Source organism: Eublepharis macularius, chromosome 4 (assembly GCF_028583425.1).
Source record: "Eublepharis macularius isolate TG4126 chromosome 4, MPM_Emac_v1.0, whole genome shotgun sequence".
NCBI classification, from domain to species: domain Eukaryota; kingdom Metazoa; phylum Chordata; class Lepidosauria; order Squamata; family Eublepharidae; genus Eublepharis; species Eublepharis macularius.
This window is the reverse complement of record NC_072793.1, coordinates 34,548,393-34,564,536: the sequence shown is the minus strand read 5'-3', so window position 1 is coordinate 34,564,536 and position 16,144 is coordinate 34,548,393.

Genomic DNA, 16,144 nt, shown 5'->3' with positions numbered 1-16,144 from the left:
TATGATAACTAAACTACAAGAGACAAATTACACGAGGAGGAACACATGAAGGAAGTCACAATGTTAGCTGGAAAGCTGAGTTTTAAAAGAGTTCAGAAAGCTTTGTCAATTTCCCCTCTCTACAGAGCCAAGGGAGATCTGCTCAGGTTTGTTTATTTCCTCTTTGTCTCTTAGAAGGAGAGGTGAAACTGACAGAGACTTTGGGAGAGAAAAAGGAAATGAACAAACCCTCTGAGCAGTGATACCCCTGGCTCTGTAGAGAAGGGAAATTAACAAAACCTTCCAATCTCTTTTAAAACTCAGCTTCCTGACTAACATTGCAACTCCCTTCATGTGCTTCTCCTCATGTAATTAGTCTCTTGTAGCTTGGCTCTTACTATCTAGGAGCCAAGCTACAAGTGATGCCTGACACAGGTTGGACACTTATCAGCTTCCCTCAAGGTTTGATGGGAAATGTAGGCATCCTGGTCTTGCAGCTGTAATGGAGAGCCAACCTGTAAAACCAGGATGCCTACATTTCCCATCAAAACTTTAGGGAAGCTGACAAGTGTTCAACCTGTGTCAGGCATCACTTGTAGCTTGGCTCTAGTTCACTCAGAGCCAAACTACATGAGACAAATTACACACATATGACATGTGAATGCTCTTACACGTGTTTTCCCGTCGCTTTCTTCTTCACTTGAACAGTGTGGCTACACTGCACTCAATCCCTTGCTTGGACTGGCACGTATTTCTTCCCCATTCCTCCCAGACGAGATACAGTATCCCATGATGCACCTTCTCTTTGCAAATGCTCAAACCTTCCTCTGCAGCTTTTTTGAGAGGGAGACTTGTTTACTCAATTGGACATATGGGGGGGGGGACTTGCTGAGCTTCTGGGGATTGCTGAAAATGGGGGTTTCTCTGCTGAGACCTTGCAGCTTGGCCTGCCAGGAAGGGGGGCATCTATGCAAAGGGGGGGTCTTGCTGTAAGCCAGAATCAACTCTTTCCTGCCTGTTTGTCCTCAGCCACCTCTGATCTCCATTATTATCTATGGGGAAAACTATGGGGCTATCGAGGGGGATGGGGGTGGCATTTTGCAAAATAAATCTACAAAATTTTCAGGGGACCAACTGCTAACTATCCTCTAAAGACCCCCCAAGTTTCAGGGAGATTGGACCTTGGGGAGCCATTTTATGCCCCTCCCCACGAAGGTGCCATCAACCGCCCCATTTTTCACTATTGTGAAGAGAAAATGTCAGGAACTGGGGGAACTCCTGGATCATGCCTTTCCTGGGGTCTATTCTCCCTGAAACTTGGGAGTTCTTTAGGGGACAGATAGGACTAGCACCCCTGCAAATTTGGTGGATTTTGCTTGCAAAATGCCACCCCTATCCCCTTAGATAGCTCTCCTAGTTCTCCCCACAGGGGATAATGGAGATTGAAGGTGGCTTGCTCAGATGCTTAATTATGTTGCCACGATCTTTCTTCCCACCTCCTCCTCCCAACTGAAGATGCTGCATGAAAAGGAGGAGGAGGAAGTTAAGAGGGAAGGAGGGTGCAAGAAGGAGGAGTAGGGAGGCGGCGGTATCAACTAGAAAACAGGATAATTTAAACTTGCCAGATTAAAAGCAAAACAGTTTGAGTGTAAGCTGGATCTAAGGGCAAAAAGAGGGGAGAGGGAAGCAGATGCCACTCAAAATCGATGCTCTGCAATGGCAACTCACTGATTATGACTATGGACACTCGCAACTGTGACTACACCAGTTACCCGACACATATACAGCTACAGGGCTGTATATGTATACAGCTACAGGGCTGTATACAGCTATAGGGCTACAGGACACGTGTTCATCAGGAGTAAAATGGACACGGGGAGGTAGGAACAGGCATGATTCTAGACACTCGCATGACCTCGTGTAATTCTTCTCATCTAGTTTGGCTCTCAGTCAAACACTGACACTTATGGTCCATCAGTAGGGCTGTCTGCCAAACAGAGACACCCACAGACAAGATAAGGGCTTTTGCACACTTTGGAGACCCCTTGACTGGGCAGAAACATGTTTATTGGCAAAGTTTAAATAGGAGAAACAAGCAAACTTAGAAAAAACAATCCAAGGAGCACTGAGCATATTTTCTGCCCTCCTGGTGCCAGAATGTTTAAGGCAATTCTTTTTTTTTAAGGAAAATGTAGGAGGTGAGAGAGAAATTTGTTTCCTCAAGTACATTAGTTTTTGGCATGCTGAGTGAGTGGAAATAGGGCTGGGGGCACTGAGCCTGCTAAATTTCTGGAATGTATTGTTAGAACTAGGGTTGTCATCTCTAGGTTGGTAGCCTAGGGATGGCAGGGTTTGAAGAGGGGAGGGACCTCAGCAGAAATATAATGCTATAGAATCCACTCTCCAAAAGAGCCATTCTCTCAAAGGGAACAGATCTCTGGAGATCAGTTGTAATTCTGAGATATCTCCTGGTACCACCTGGACGTTGACAACCCTAGAAAGACCACATAAATATATTGATGCTGATCAGACCACTAATCATGCCTTTTCCCTTGCTGCCATTTGCGTCTATCTAACAGGTACCAAAGCTTTGCTTGAAGCAAAACTTCAACAGGAAAGAAGAAACCTTAAGAATGAACAGAGCATGGTTTCCAGTTCTGAAAAACACCAGGCTAACAAAACACTCTATACCCAACAATAGCCCTGCAGAGAAGATTAGCACATCAAGCACCAATCCATATGCAAAAGAACCTCCTCAGGATACAGTGAAGCCTCCCGCCATTAGCATTGCACACCCTGGGAAACTCTTACAGGATGACTCAGCTCAACCCCACCCCTCCTGAGTAGATATAAATGACCTGCCAATACCTTTCCACACTGCCTTTCCACACTGTGACACTGAGAGATCTCTGTCTTTTGGTGCTACACCTCTGAAGATGCCAGCCACAGCTGCTGGCGAAACGTCAGGAACTACAATGCCAAGACCATGGCAATACAGCCCGGAAAACCCACAACAACCATTTGCTTGATTTTGCCTGAATTTTACAGATTCCAAACTAGTGGATGGGCTGTATATATTTCTGCAGGCCGTGCTGATAAGGTATGCCAAGAGTTTCTTTGCCTCTTAATAGCAGGTTCCTAATATTTCATACTTTCTTCAGGTATGCTAAGACATCATAAATCATAGTGGAAATTTCCCCTAGAGGTCCTCAGCAACTATTTCTTCTGAGAGGACATCTATCATTTAAATTTTAAATGTTGCCTGGCATTCAGAAATTTAGTGAGTAAAGCTCTTATAATAATTTCCATATCAGGGATATTAAGTAGTAAGTCTCAATCAAAATTCTCATACTGTTTTTCTCCCCAATTTTACTAAGTGCCTTTTGGAGGCAGTAGCAGATAGCTGTTGATGTTGGCATGCACAGGGGTCTGGTGGCGAGAAAGTCTAACTGTGAGAAAAAACAGCGGGCTCATGCAACTGCACACATCTGAGTTCATTTGGACACATCTGAACAACTTACGGAACAATCAGTTCCCTGCTCAAAACCTGCAAACAGGACGTGAGCTGGACCGCTAGATGTTCAAACATGCCTTCATGGATGCCACCCAGAACTCCTTGAAGGAAGGGAAAAGATAAAGAATAAAATAAATATATCATAATAAGGTGGATTTCTAGTTGCTTAGATCATGTAGATGCCCTGACCTGGACAGCCCAGGCAAGCCCAATCTTGTCAGATCTCAGAAGCTAAGCAGGGTCAGCCTTGGTTAGTAATTGGATGAGAGACCTCCAATAAAGACCAGGGTTGCAGAGGCAGGCAATGGCAAACCACCTCTGTAGTGTCTTGCCACGAAAATCCTGCCTGGGATTGCCATAAGTCAGCTGACTTAACGGCACTCTCCACCACCAGATTGTGTAGGCATCCAAGCCTATAGACTGAGACAGGCTTGCTGAAATCTTCCTCACCATAGTTCCTAGGGTATGGGATTGGGGGTGGGGCTCGTGTTCCTCAATTTCTGAGTATTCGGAATGTAACTCTGTTGCCAGTGTACAGGAAAAGGCAGAAAGATGCGCACACAGTTAGATATCACAAAGTGGAGGTCATGAAGAATCATGGGGGAGGGGTGGAAATCCCACCCCACCCCCAAAAATGTCTCATCTAGGATTCTAAAAACTCTCCGGAGCTTGAGTAAGCTGATTTTTCCTCCTTCCTCCCAATCCTTTAATTAACCATCAACTGTTCTTAATATACTGTGCTCCTGGATCGCATTCAGTCCTCGTCAAGCAGACTATCCCCCCCCATCCCCCATCAATCCGGCCCTGGTGTGTTCATTTCATTTTGGTTAATTTAGTTAATTTATGAAATCATATATTCTGCATACATGTCAAAACAACTCCCTTGTCTATGGATGGCCTGATTTTGCCACTTCCATTCTCATAATGGGACCAGCCAAGTTTATGCTGAAGCACAAAAGGAATTGTGAGAGGGGACCACAATTTGGGAATCTCTATCTTCCAGAATCCTCTTCCTGTGGTTTTGACTCATTCCTTCTTCCCTTTAACTGACACTCAACTGTTTTCAACATTCTGTTTCTTCTGGAACGTATTTAGTTTTTATCAGGCTGCTGTTTAAGGTTTCTTTCTTTCTTAATTTACAATTCATATTTTTCTCCATATCTGAGGAGCACTCTGTGGCTGGCCCCACTTGCTGCTTTTTAAAAATATACCCATGTAAGCCAGTTTACTATTAAATTAAGTTAGAACTGTGGAATATTGCAGAGAAAGGTGTATTTGGTTAAATGCTTTCCGGAGAGTAGGTTGGTTTGCAGTAGAAGCACAAGATTTGAGTCTAGTAGCACCTTAAAGACCAACGAGATTTTCCAGGGTATAATCTTTCGAGATCCAAGCTCCCTTCATCAAATACAAGTAGGAATGGAGATTCCTGAGCCCTAATATCCCATCAGAAGGTAGGTGGATGTTGCAAAGAAGGGAGTCAGGGTGTAAATGCAAGATGTAATCACCTTGATCAGAGCAGGGGGAAAGGCAGATGTATTTTCTAACTTCAGAGTTTAGAATTTCATATTGAAAAAGGCTGGACTCCTCCTGGTGGTAACATTTTGTAATCAACTCTGCATAACTATGAATGAGAATATACTTCTTTAAAAAGTGAAGCGTATTGGCTTCCCCCGAGGTTGAATTTGCCCATTAAGGTGAATAGCTTGGGGATTTATTTCCTCTCAACAAGTATGTTGCAAGAATATTTCCCTTACAATATTTATTTTATTTATTTATTTACTTCCATAGTCCGCCTTTCTCATTGAGACTCAACGTGAATTACACAGTGTAGGTCAAATACAGTCAACAGGATAGGACATCCAATAAACAAAGAAATAAGATTTGGATTGCAGAAATCTGCAAACGGAATTGAAACAAAGCAGGAGCATTAACATGACTGGTTAAATGATGTAAAATTACACAGTAGGATCATACTTACAGCAACAAACAGTATGTACTACACACAGCAGCATAGTCCACAATCTCTATCCCTTTCCAAAAGAATCTTTCTGACCCTTTTATGTTACAGTACAGCACTGATTAACCTATGTAAAAAAAGACCCTCCTGAATAATTAAGCTTGCATAGGTTGTGGAAAGCCAGGAGCACGTGAGCCTTCCTGACAACATCGGGCAGACCATTCCATAAAGTGGGGGCCACAGCAGAGAAAGTGCATTTATGTGCAGCTGTCGATTTTGCTCATTTGCAAGGTAGCACCTGCAGGACACCCTGCTCCGACGAGCAAAGCCTTTGTGGCGGAGCATAAGGGAACAGGCAATCTCACAGATATGAGGGGCCAAAGCCATTAAGGGCTTGGTAAGTGATAATCAAAACCTTGCATTGAGCCCATTAACTGATGGGCAGCCAATGGAGTGATTGCAGAATGGGACTAATATGCCAGCTCCACCTAATTTCTAATAATAACGGAGCTGCTGCATTCTGTACCAACTGGAACCTCTGAGTGGACTGTGAGGGGAGACCTGTGTAGAGTGCCTTACAGTAGTCTAGTCTCAGTTACCATGGCATTAATCCAGGCGGCCAGATTGGTCGAGGCAAAGCAGGGAGCCATTTTCTGGGCTAGTCTGAGTTGGAGGAAAGGGCAGGGGGTTGGTAGTCGCATTAACTTGTTTATCTAACAGCAGTGCTGAATTCAGTGGCTATTTACACTGACCTATAAGAAACCCTTGTGATTTATATAAGTTGCTTCTAAAACAAAACATTAGTTTGGGCCACTCATTCTACAATAGCTCTAAAGAATGACCACCACCCTAGAGGTCTCCTCACCTCTGGCCACATCAGCTTCTAGAATCACTGTTCACACTTGTGAAGGAACAGATCCAAAAAGCCCCAATTCCTTTGGCTCTCTGGGAGGTCAGAAAATCCTGCAGCCATCCATGTCTCTGCTTGGTGATGCCAGTCCTCCTTTCCCTTACTCGCAAGGGGAGGGGCATCTGAACTAAACTGGGTAGTAACAATGGCTGCCACCAGTAAATCAAAGAGTTTCTACCGCTGTACAGATTCCTGCATCCAGCACTCTGCAGGCACTTAGCTATGGTGGGACAAGAGAAGAGGTGCCTCGCCAAAGATCTGTCATGCCCTCTTAGTGAGCATTAGCTTTTCAAGTGTAAATTGTTGGTGCAAAGGGGAAAGGAGGGAGTGGGTACGGAGAAGTGTGAATCCTGTCATAAATATTCCAGGTGTAAATTTTCTCTTTGTAAGTGACCAGAACAGAATTAGTTAGGGTTGCCAGGTCTCAGGGGCATAAAAGAGGGTGACGGGGGCGTGTGGGGACCCAATCTGGATACTCACCTTGCATGCTCATGTAGTGCATGTGCTGTCTGGAGCACTTCCATGTTGTGCCGGGAACGCCGTCATTCCCAGCATGACGTGGAAGTCCTCTGGAGTATGCAGAACCTTGGGTCCATTCCTGCTTCATTCCGCCCACCCCACTGGCCAGGTGAGAGGTGGTAGGGGGTGGAGGGGATCGCCTGCTCCCACTGGGGAAATAGGAACCCTAGAATTAGTCGTCAGCAAGACACTGGTGAGCTCTGATTTTAAAAGCCTGCAGCTGAGGGGGTTAGAGAGAAAGAGAGAGGGAGAGAAAGAAGAAAAGAGTGAAGGGTAAAAATGTATTGTAGCAGACTCACAGCAAAGTAAAGGAGAGAGGAGGAACAGGACAGTGTTCCTAAATAGTCCTGCGACCTCCTCCTCCTCCCCCTTCTTCTTCTTCTTCTTCTTCTTCTTCTTCTTCTTCTTTCTTCTTCTTTGGGGGGGGGTAGAATTTTCTTTATTTAAACTATAAACTGTAAACCATAACATAACAGCTATAAACTATAAACAATAAACAAAGAATAGGAAAAAACACAGCATTCTTAACATAAGACACACTAACAATATATGTATCTATATAATTAAAAAGAAAAAAGAACAAAATTAGACTACAGGTTGAGTTCCAATTTTCTCTGCAACAAGCATATATCATTTCTAGAGTCACAGTTATTCTAGGTTAATCACAAATAGAGATGGTCATGAACAGAAAAAAACCCCGAACATGATGTTCGTTGTTCGTTGCCATCCGTGAACAGGGACTCATGAACAACCACGAACATGGCCCTGTTCACAAACATGTTTGTGGTTGGCTGCTCGTGGGGGCCAGCAGGCTCTCCTCCAGCCATCATCCAAGTCAAGATCCCTACTGCACCACTCCCAGAAACCTTACCTGAGCAGGCAGCAGGAAAGGTACCAGTAATAAATAATAGCTTGGCCCAGAGCCTGGCAGATCCCCTGGAACTTGAAGAGGTAGGTCCCTATCCCACCACACACAAAGAAAATTCAAGCTCCAATGCACTCTCTCTATCAAAATGCCAACAGCAACTGTCTCTCTACTGTCTGCAAAGTCAGAGGTGGGAGCCCCCCTCCCCCCTGGTCTTTGCTCCCTTGTAACAAATTTGGAGTTCCACACTTGAAAGGAAGACCTGCCAGACTTAAAGTGATAATAGCATAGTGATAATAGTATAATTATGATGGAATTTTAGAGATGAAATGGAATGTATGATTTATAACATGTATCCAAAGAATGTAAGACTTTTGATTAATTTTGTTATTAGAATAAGATGGAACTAAAACAAATAAAAAATATTTTATTAAAAAAAGAAGAAAGGAAGACCTGCCTATCAAGCTAAATTGGGCTTAGATTGGGGTTTCCAGGGCAACAGCAGGAGTTCAGACAGAGTTCAGACAATCCCTGCCTAAGTTGCCAAGGGAATTGATTGCAGGTGCCAGACTGTCTAGCTTGAGGAACAGCAACGAATGAGACTTGCAATGACCACCTGATCGTTTAGAATGGGGCCTCATGAACAGCTTGTTCGTGAACAGCAGATTGGGCTGTTCGTGGCTTTTTTTTGTTTGTATTGCTGTTCGTGCCCATCTCTAGTCACAAAGCCCCTCTTTTTTCTATTGTTCATGTTTCTTAATCCATAAAGCGAACCTCTTATTATTGAGGAAATTTTTTTGACAGAAGAGACACATAATAAGGTGCTTAGGTCCAAAGGTAAGTGAGCGGTACAATTCTTCATTTACTAATGTATGTTACCCCACAGGAGTTTATATTTACAGGAGAGGACTTTGGTGTTGGCTCTGAAGATGCAAAGGTCCTGGGGAAGGATTCTCCATCTGGTGGCAGCTCAAGTATCTTGCGACTGTTGCCTGACTCTACATGTTGACCTAGAAAACAATGCTACTCATAGCCTGTCCCCACGCAAATTATTTAATTCAACACACGAAGCTACCTTAAACAGAATCAGACCATTGGTCCATCAGTTTCAGTATTGTATACTTAGACTGGTAGTGGCTCTTCAGTGTCTCAGGTCTCACATCACCTATGACCTGATCCTTTTTCAAACTGGAGATTAAACCTGGGACTTTCTGCATGCTAAGCAAATGTTCTGCCACTGAGCCAGGGCTCCTTTCCAATTTATTTACTTTACTAGCAACCAAGTCCATTGTGCAAATAACAAGCTGTAGAAAATGTCAGGCCCTCCCACCACTGCACTGGACCTTCCAGGCATCTGGAGGGCTGTGGCTTGGTGCTGGGCCTTCCCAAGCCTCCAGAGGTCTGTGCCACCACACTGGGCCTTCCTGCTGCTGCTCTGGGTGTTCCCGGGCCTCTAGATGGCTGCACCACCGCGCCAGGCCTTCCCACCACCACGGTGGCCTTCTCAGGGCCTCTGGAGGGCCATGCCACTGTGCCAGACCTTTCCACCACTTTGCTGTACTTTCCCGGGCTTCCAGAGGGCCACACCGCCATGCCGGGCCTTCCTGCTGCAGCACTGCCTCACACTTTCCCAGGCCTCCAGAGGGCTGTGCTTCCAAGCCAGGCATTCTCACTGCCATGGTAGCCTCCTCAGGACCTCTGAGGCAAGCTGTGTTGCTGATGACTCATTTTTTATCCCCACGGAGGGGCCTGCAAGCTTGCCTGCATGGAGATAAAAAGTGAGTCGTCACCAATACAGCTAGACTTTCATATAGTAGAATTTATAGTCAGCCTTTCTCACTGAGAATCATAGTGGATATAGTCCAGAGTCCTGTAACTTTTCTAAAAGAGCCATTCTGAACCATTCCATTCCATTATAGTAAAACCCTATTTCCTTTACAGAAATGCACTCTTGAACAAGTCTGTTTTATATTGTTTATGGAACGACAGAAGTGTGGAAGCCTTCCTGACATCCTCAGGCAAGCCATTCCACAAGATGAGGGCTACTACAGAAAATGCATCTGTATGGACAGTTGTTGATCTTTCTCCATTGGCAGTGTGGCCCCTTTAAAAGGGTTAATTTAGGGATTTAGTTTTATGTTCAATTTGTGAAAAATTTTAAGAGTTTTTATAACTCCAACTTGCATATTGGGTGTCTCATTTGATATCAGTTTAATAGCTTCTATATTTTCTTGTCAGAAAATAGACAGGTTCATAACTAGAACTGGACCCCAAGAATTGCTAAATTTCACATACAGAACTGCAGTACAGTTTGCAGATAAGTGAACCAACTTGTCCTCCAGACCTAGGTACAGAGAATCTTTCAGAACTTTGACTTCAAAATTATTGCAAAACAAAATTTGGATGTACCAAGTAGAGTTTTGGCCACCAATGATACGGTTGGTATTCTTGGTTGGAATACTTTTCTTCCCTTTCAGAAAAATTACAAAGGATAGAGAAAAGAAGGTTGTATTTACAATTTACAGTTTCAATAACTTGAAAAAGTGGCCGCTGTGGCCATTTGAGAGGCATGGAGGCCGTTTTCAGCCTCCTCCGCCACCTTGCTTACAAGCAGCAGGTCCTTTTAAACTATCAACTGGCAGGCAGCGAGGGGGGGGATCCCCCCTGCTGCCTGCCAGCTGATAGTTTAAAGGGCCCTGCCGCTTGTAAGCGGCAGGAAAAGTTTATATGGCCATTTCCCTGGGGAAACGGCCATTTAAACTGCCCCTTTAATACGAACCAGTAGACCAGTTCGTGGAAGTTCGTGGAAATGAGCTTCCATGAACCACTGGTTTGTGAACCATGAACCATCCTGATTCGTGCATTTTTGGGGGTCGTAATTCGATTTGTGCCCATCTCTATTTATAACGGCATATCAGGCCATTTCTGTGGATATAAGATACCATGTATAAAAGAAACAATGACAATTTTATGTGTCAAAATGGGAGTGAAAATTACCTACTGCACTGCAACTTGACAATCCAGAGTTATCATTTACATCAATCCTCTCATCCTTTCAATTCTGGAAAGGCTGGGAATGTAAAACCATTATAAGTAACAGGCTATTTTTAACATTATACAGAGATGAACCCAAATTTGTCACCGAACCTCCTAGATCCTCCTGTCCCAATTCACCTTGTTCATCCTCCTTCCTGGCATGGCAATCCATTTTTGGATCTTCCTGACCTACCGTTGAACACCACTAATCTAAATGCAAAAATCTTCACCAACGCATTTAACTGGAAAAAGATTGAAAAGAAAATGCTTTTTTCCTATTTTGTCCCGTCATAGCTCTTTTGCTTCTATTTCTCTTTGGAAAAATTTCAAGCCAAACTAGCATTCATACCTGCAGTACGGAATCAGTTTACTTCAAACATCTTTACAATATGTCATGGACAATTATGAGGTGCTTTCACATTTTGACTGCAATGTTTTATCAAACTCACTCGTTCTGCAACCTGACAATGCGGGTTCCACAAAAAGCTTTTCTGAGCAACTTTTCCATTCTCTTGACTGGGTATTATAGATTCAGAATTGAGTCAGCAAAAGGGAAGTACATTAAAGATTTATATTCCTAATCTTTCCAGAATCCATTGCATTAGAGGCTCTATGTGAGTGGTAATTCTGGACTGCCAGATTCCAGTGTAGTAGGTAGTTTTGACTCACATAAAAACTGTCATGGTTTCATTTACAAATGTTTGATTTACATGTGATAGTCTATTTTATTCACAGGGGAAATAAAACACTGTGAAAGGTAAGGCTGAGAAAGAATAATGTCCAAGGTAGAGGCATAGCCCGGATGGCGGCCATTTGATGCACAACCTCACCTGGAGTACTGATTCAACTCACTTAAGGATTTTTCAAAAAACTGGATTTTAGATTTGTGACATAACAGTTTCCAGTTAAAGAATTAGAGTGATGGATCCCTCGGTGACTGCGTATGTTCTGCAAGTTCATTGTTCTCTGTCAAAATCACTCTTACCATATTCAGGCAATCCTGGGGGGAAAAAATCCTTATACAGCTACTACGACTGTGAGCAGTTTGGTGTAGTGGTTCAGAGTGGCGGGACTCTAATCTGAAGAACTGGGTTTGATTCCCCACTCCTCCACTTGAAGCCAGCTGGGTGACCTTGGGTGAGTCACAGCTCTCTCAGAGCTCTCTCAGCCCCACCCACCTCACAGGGTGATTGTTGTGAGGATAATAATAACATATTGTCGAAGGCTTTCACAGCTGGAGAATGATGGTTGTCGTGGATTTTTCCAGGCTGTATAGCCGTGGTCTTGGCATTGTAGTTCCTGACATTTCGCCAGCAGCTATGACTGGCATCTTCAGAAGTGTAGCACCAAAAGACAGAGAAAATCCACAACCATCAATAATAACATACTTTGTAAACTGCTCTGAGTGTGTGTTAAGTTGTCCTGAAGGGTGATATATAAATCGAATGTTGATGTTATCATCAGCATGGCAATATGTTTAACAGGGTCAGGGGTAACATAATTGTTTATTTAAAGGAGATCATTAAAAGTAGGAGGTTACTTAACTTTTTAAAACATCAATCAGTGAAGTGAAGACATAATAATTCTTATTCAACTCATGCATTTCAGACAATTTCCTCTCTTGGTATCTTCACAATGTGGGTCGCAGATATCTTATTTTTCTTTGATAAATAGTGAAACTTAATTGCCACACCTTACCATACTCTCTTTTCTAGGCATTTTTTTCTCCCACTACAGCTGACTTTCTGTATTAAATCCTGGTCGGGAGAAAATGTGCTTCAAACACCTGAACACGATGCAGGATGGGGCAGGGTTTTGATTCACACAACCCACACAGACCAGTGTTATTTTGAAATTGGCCCCAACTTCTGCTTTCTTTATATGTAAACTGAAGTAGTCTCATCTGTGTCTTTATCTACTGGGGCTTACAACAGCAGGAGGTAGAGGTCTGCTTAGTGCTTTTACAAGAAATTATAGACATGGAGCATTTTCAATACTGAATCAGCAGTTCTCTTTTAACATAAAGAGGTGATCTGACTCTTCCTCATTATTGATCTGGCCTGTGTGTTTTACTGTCAGGGTATGTGTGAAGCCTTAGCCCTTGGCTTCTATCTGAATGTTATATATATATATATTACTTCCAAATTTAATACAAGAAATGATAAAACAGTACAGTACAAACAAGAAAGGGATTAAAATTAAGCCATAAAAGACATTATCCATTTTTTGGGAACTTGCATATGGCAGTCCCTTTATTTGAATACGATGAAATATGGAAACCAATTTTAGATGTTTTAAATGCCAAAGAAGTAACTCCCCCAAGGCAACAAAGTTTAAATGCTTGTTTATTGTAATTCTTGGGTTTTTAACAATTTGCCAAGAGTGGTTTTGATAATGTCTTTTGATAACATCTGAATGTTATATAAATAAATAAATAGGTTGGATCAATCAATCAATAAAATGAATATCCTCTTCATGAAGAGGGGTGGAATATGGTACTAGAATATCTAAAGTGTAATAATATTATTCCAAATAGAAAGGATTATGATGTGGTTTTGAATTAATTGAATTTTAAAATTTGTTATTTCCCCTTTGCTTTAAGTTTTTAAGATATTATGAGTATTGGAGTATTGTACATTTTGTGTGTTTTGTTTTAGTTAATAAAAAAAAAATGAATATCCCCCAGGCTGCCTCTCACTCGGAGAAAAGCCTGGTCAGCTGCCCCTATGCTCCCCATCTCTACAGCCCTTCCTGTCTGCCGGAATGCGTTGGCTGTCACTTTCTGCCTCTCACTGGGAGAATGGGAAGCTCTTGCCTCTGTTCCTCTAAGCCCCCCCACCACCGCTTTGCCTCACAGCAAATATAAGCACAGTATTTTTCCACCCATGTTTTTATCTTTTGTATGACCCCAGATAACAGAATAGCTCAGGCAACCAGGACCCGTAGTCAGGGCTTTTTTTCAGCTGGAACGCGGTGGAACGGAGTTCCGGAACCTCTTGAAAATGGTCACATGGCTGGTGGCCCCGCCCCCTGATCTCCAGACAGAGGGGAGTTTAGATTGCAATCCCCTCTGTCTGGAGATCAAGGGGCGGGGCAACCAGCCATGTGACCATTTTCTCCAAGGGCAACCCACTGAGTTCTACCACCTCTTTTCCCAGAAAAAAGCCCTGCCCGTAGTTATATAGAAGAGGAAAGCCAACCCTAAGCTACTCAGGTGGTACAACGTTTGGTGGCAAGTGGGAACTTTGATCACAAAAATACCACTTGGGAGGAGTATTTTTCCAGCTGAATGGAGTCCCTCTCATGCACATATCTGCTGATGCTGAATCACTCTCTCTCCTCCATGACCTGACACTTAGTACTTTTACCTGACACTTCCCACATCCTGCTACCTGCTAAAGGGAAAACGGAGAACACAATACCAAAACAACTCAGGCTTCCGACGGCGCCTAAATATAAGAAATAATTGTGGGTGGAGTAAGAACCTTTCCATGATTTCTGAAGGGGTATTGCTTAGGCTACATCTTTAATAATAAATTTCTGAATATACATCTGTGCTAGACACATTAAAAAAACTATTCAATTTTTTTAATCCCATCCATTCTTCAAGAAAGTCATTTTATTCTCACAGTAATTGAGGTAGATTAGATTAAAAACAAAAGAGACTGTCCCAAGGCCACCCAATGAACTTTACGGTAGAGTAGAGATGTGAATCTTGATCTTTCTAACCTTAGAAAAGAGCAAGAGACCAGTAACACCTATAAGTCTAACAAAATTTATTCTTATAGATACCTGAAGAAGTGAGCTGTAGCTCAGAAAAGGTCATCCCCTACCACAAATTTTGTTAGTCTTATAGGTGCTACTGGACTCTTGCTCTTTTCTAAGATTGGAAAGATACCTGAAGAAGTGAGCTGTGGCTCACAAAAGCTCATACCCTACTACAAATTTTGTTAGTCTTATAGGTGCTACTGGACTCTTGTTCTTTTCTACTGCTACAGACAGACTAACACAGCTACCCATCTTGATCTATTTCCAACCTTAGCATGATACTCAAATCACTCAAATCACTCAAATCACTCAAATCACATACTTGTACAGAAATAAAATATTGTGCCTTGCCATTTTGAACTTTTGGGTTTAGTTTTAGTTTAGTATGCACACACACACACGTTTGTTTAAAAATATTTGGTAGCTATATACTCCTTTGCTGTGCATGAAAGAACAAATCTAACCCGATTTATTTTTAAGGGATGGAAGAATTGAATAGCATCATGGCTATTTAATGTCTCAGTACTATTCCCTCCGAAATTTGTTTTATTTAAAATATTATATGATGCCTTTCCACCAAAATAGGGCCCCCAAGGTGGCGAACATTAAAACATTAAAAAAGTACAACATTAAACAATCTAAATGTAAAACATTTAAAATAGTATAAAATAATTCAATAAATATATACACATAAATACACAACACCAAAAAATGGGAGAAGGGTATAATAACAGTTATTGGGGGATACAGCAAATGAAACAAAAAAGTCTTCATCCATTGGTGGAAAAAAGACAACAATAGAGGGGGACTCGTGGGGAGGGAGTTCCAAAGTTTTGGTACAACAACTGAGAAGGCCCTTTGTCAGGTTTCCCCCTGTCTAGCCTCAGTTGTCAGGGGTATCCGAAGCAGAGCCTGCGAAGCTCTTGGGAGAGAATGGATAGGTTCATATGGGAGAAAGCAATCCTTAAAGTATGCTTGTCCCGACTCCCAAGCCGTATAGGGCTTTAAAGGTCAATACCTTGGCTTTGGCCCAGAAACAATCTTTTTATGAAAAGTCATCTGTGCCTTTGACAAGTATACCTCATATACTTTTAACTGTGTATAGCAATGGCCACTCAGATAATGCTTTGGCAAGAAACGTAAGTGCACCTTATGTTAATGGATTAATGATATTTGATTTGAAGCCTGTGGGAGGGAATGTCATTCCTTCCCTTTTCCCTTACTAAATGTTACCAATGCAAACCCACATATAGTTGCTAAACTGTTTTGCTGGTGAGAATCTATAGAGTTGGCTGTCTGGTTTTTCACCCAGGTCAAAGGACTTATAAAATAGGTCTCGGTTGTCCAGAGAGAAGCTATATATTCCCTGACATCTGCCCAAATCTCCTTGGAAAAGGCATCCATAGAATAATTTGAGAAAGCATGTGTGACCATCTCTGTATGTATCTGTGTTTCTGTATATCTGGTGAACCATTACTATAACCACGGATTCAGCATTTCTCTCTCTATCCAGCCGTCTTCCAATATATTGTCTGTTGCTACACACACCCAAACACACAAGCACATACACACACACCCTTCAACCTACAAATCATC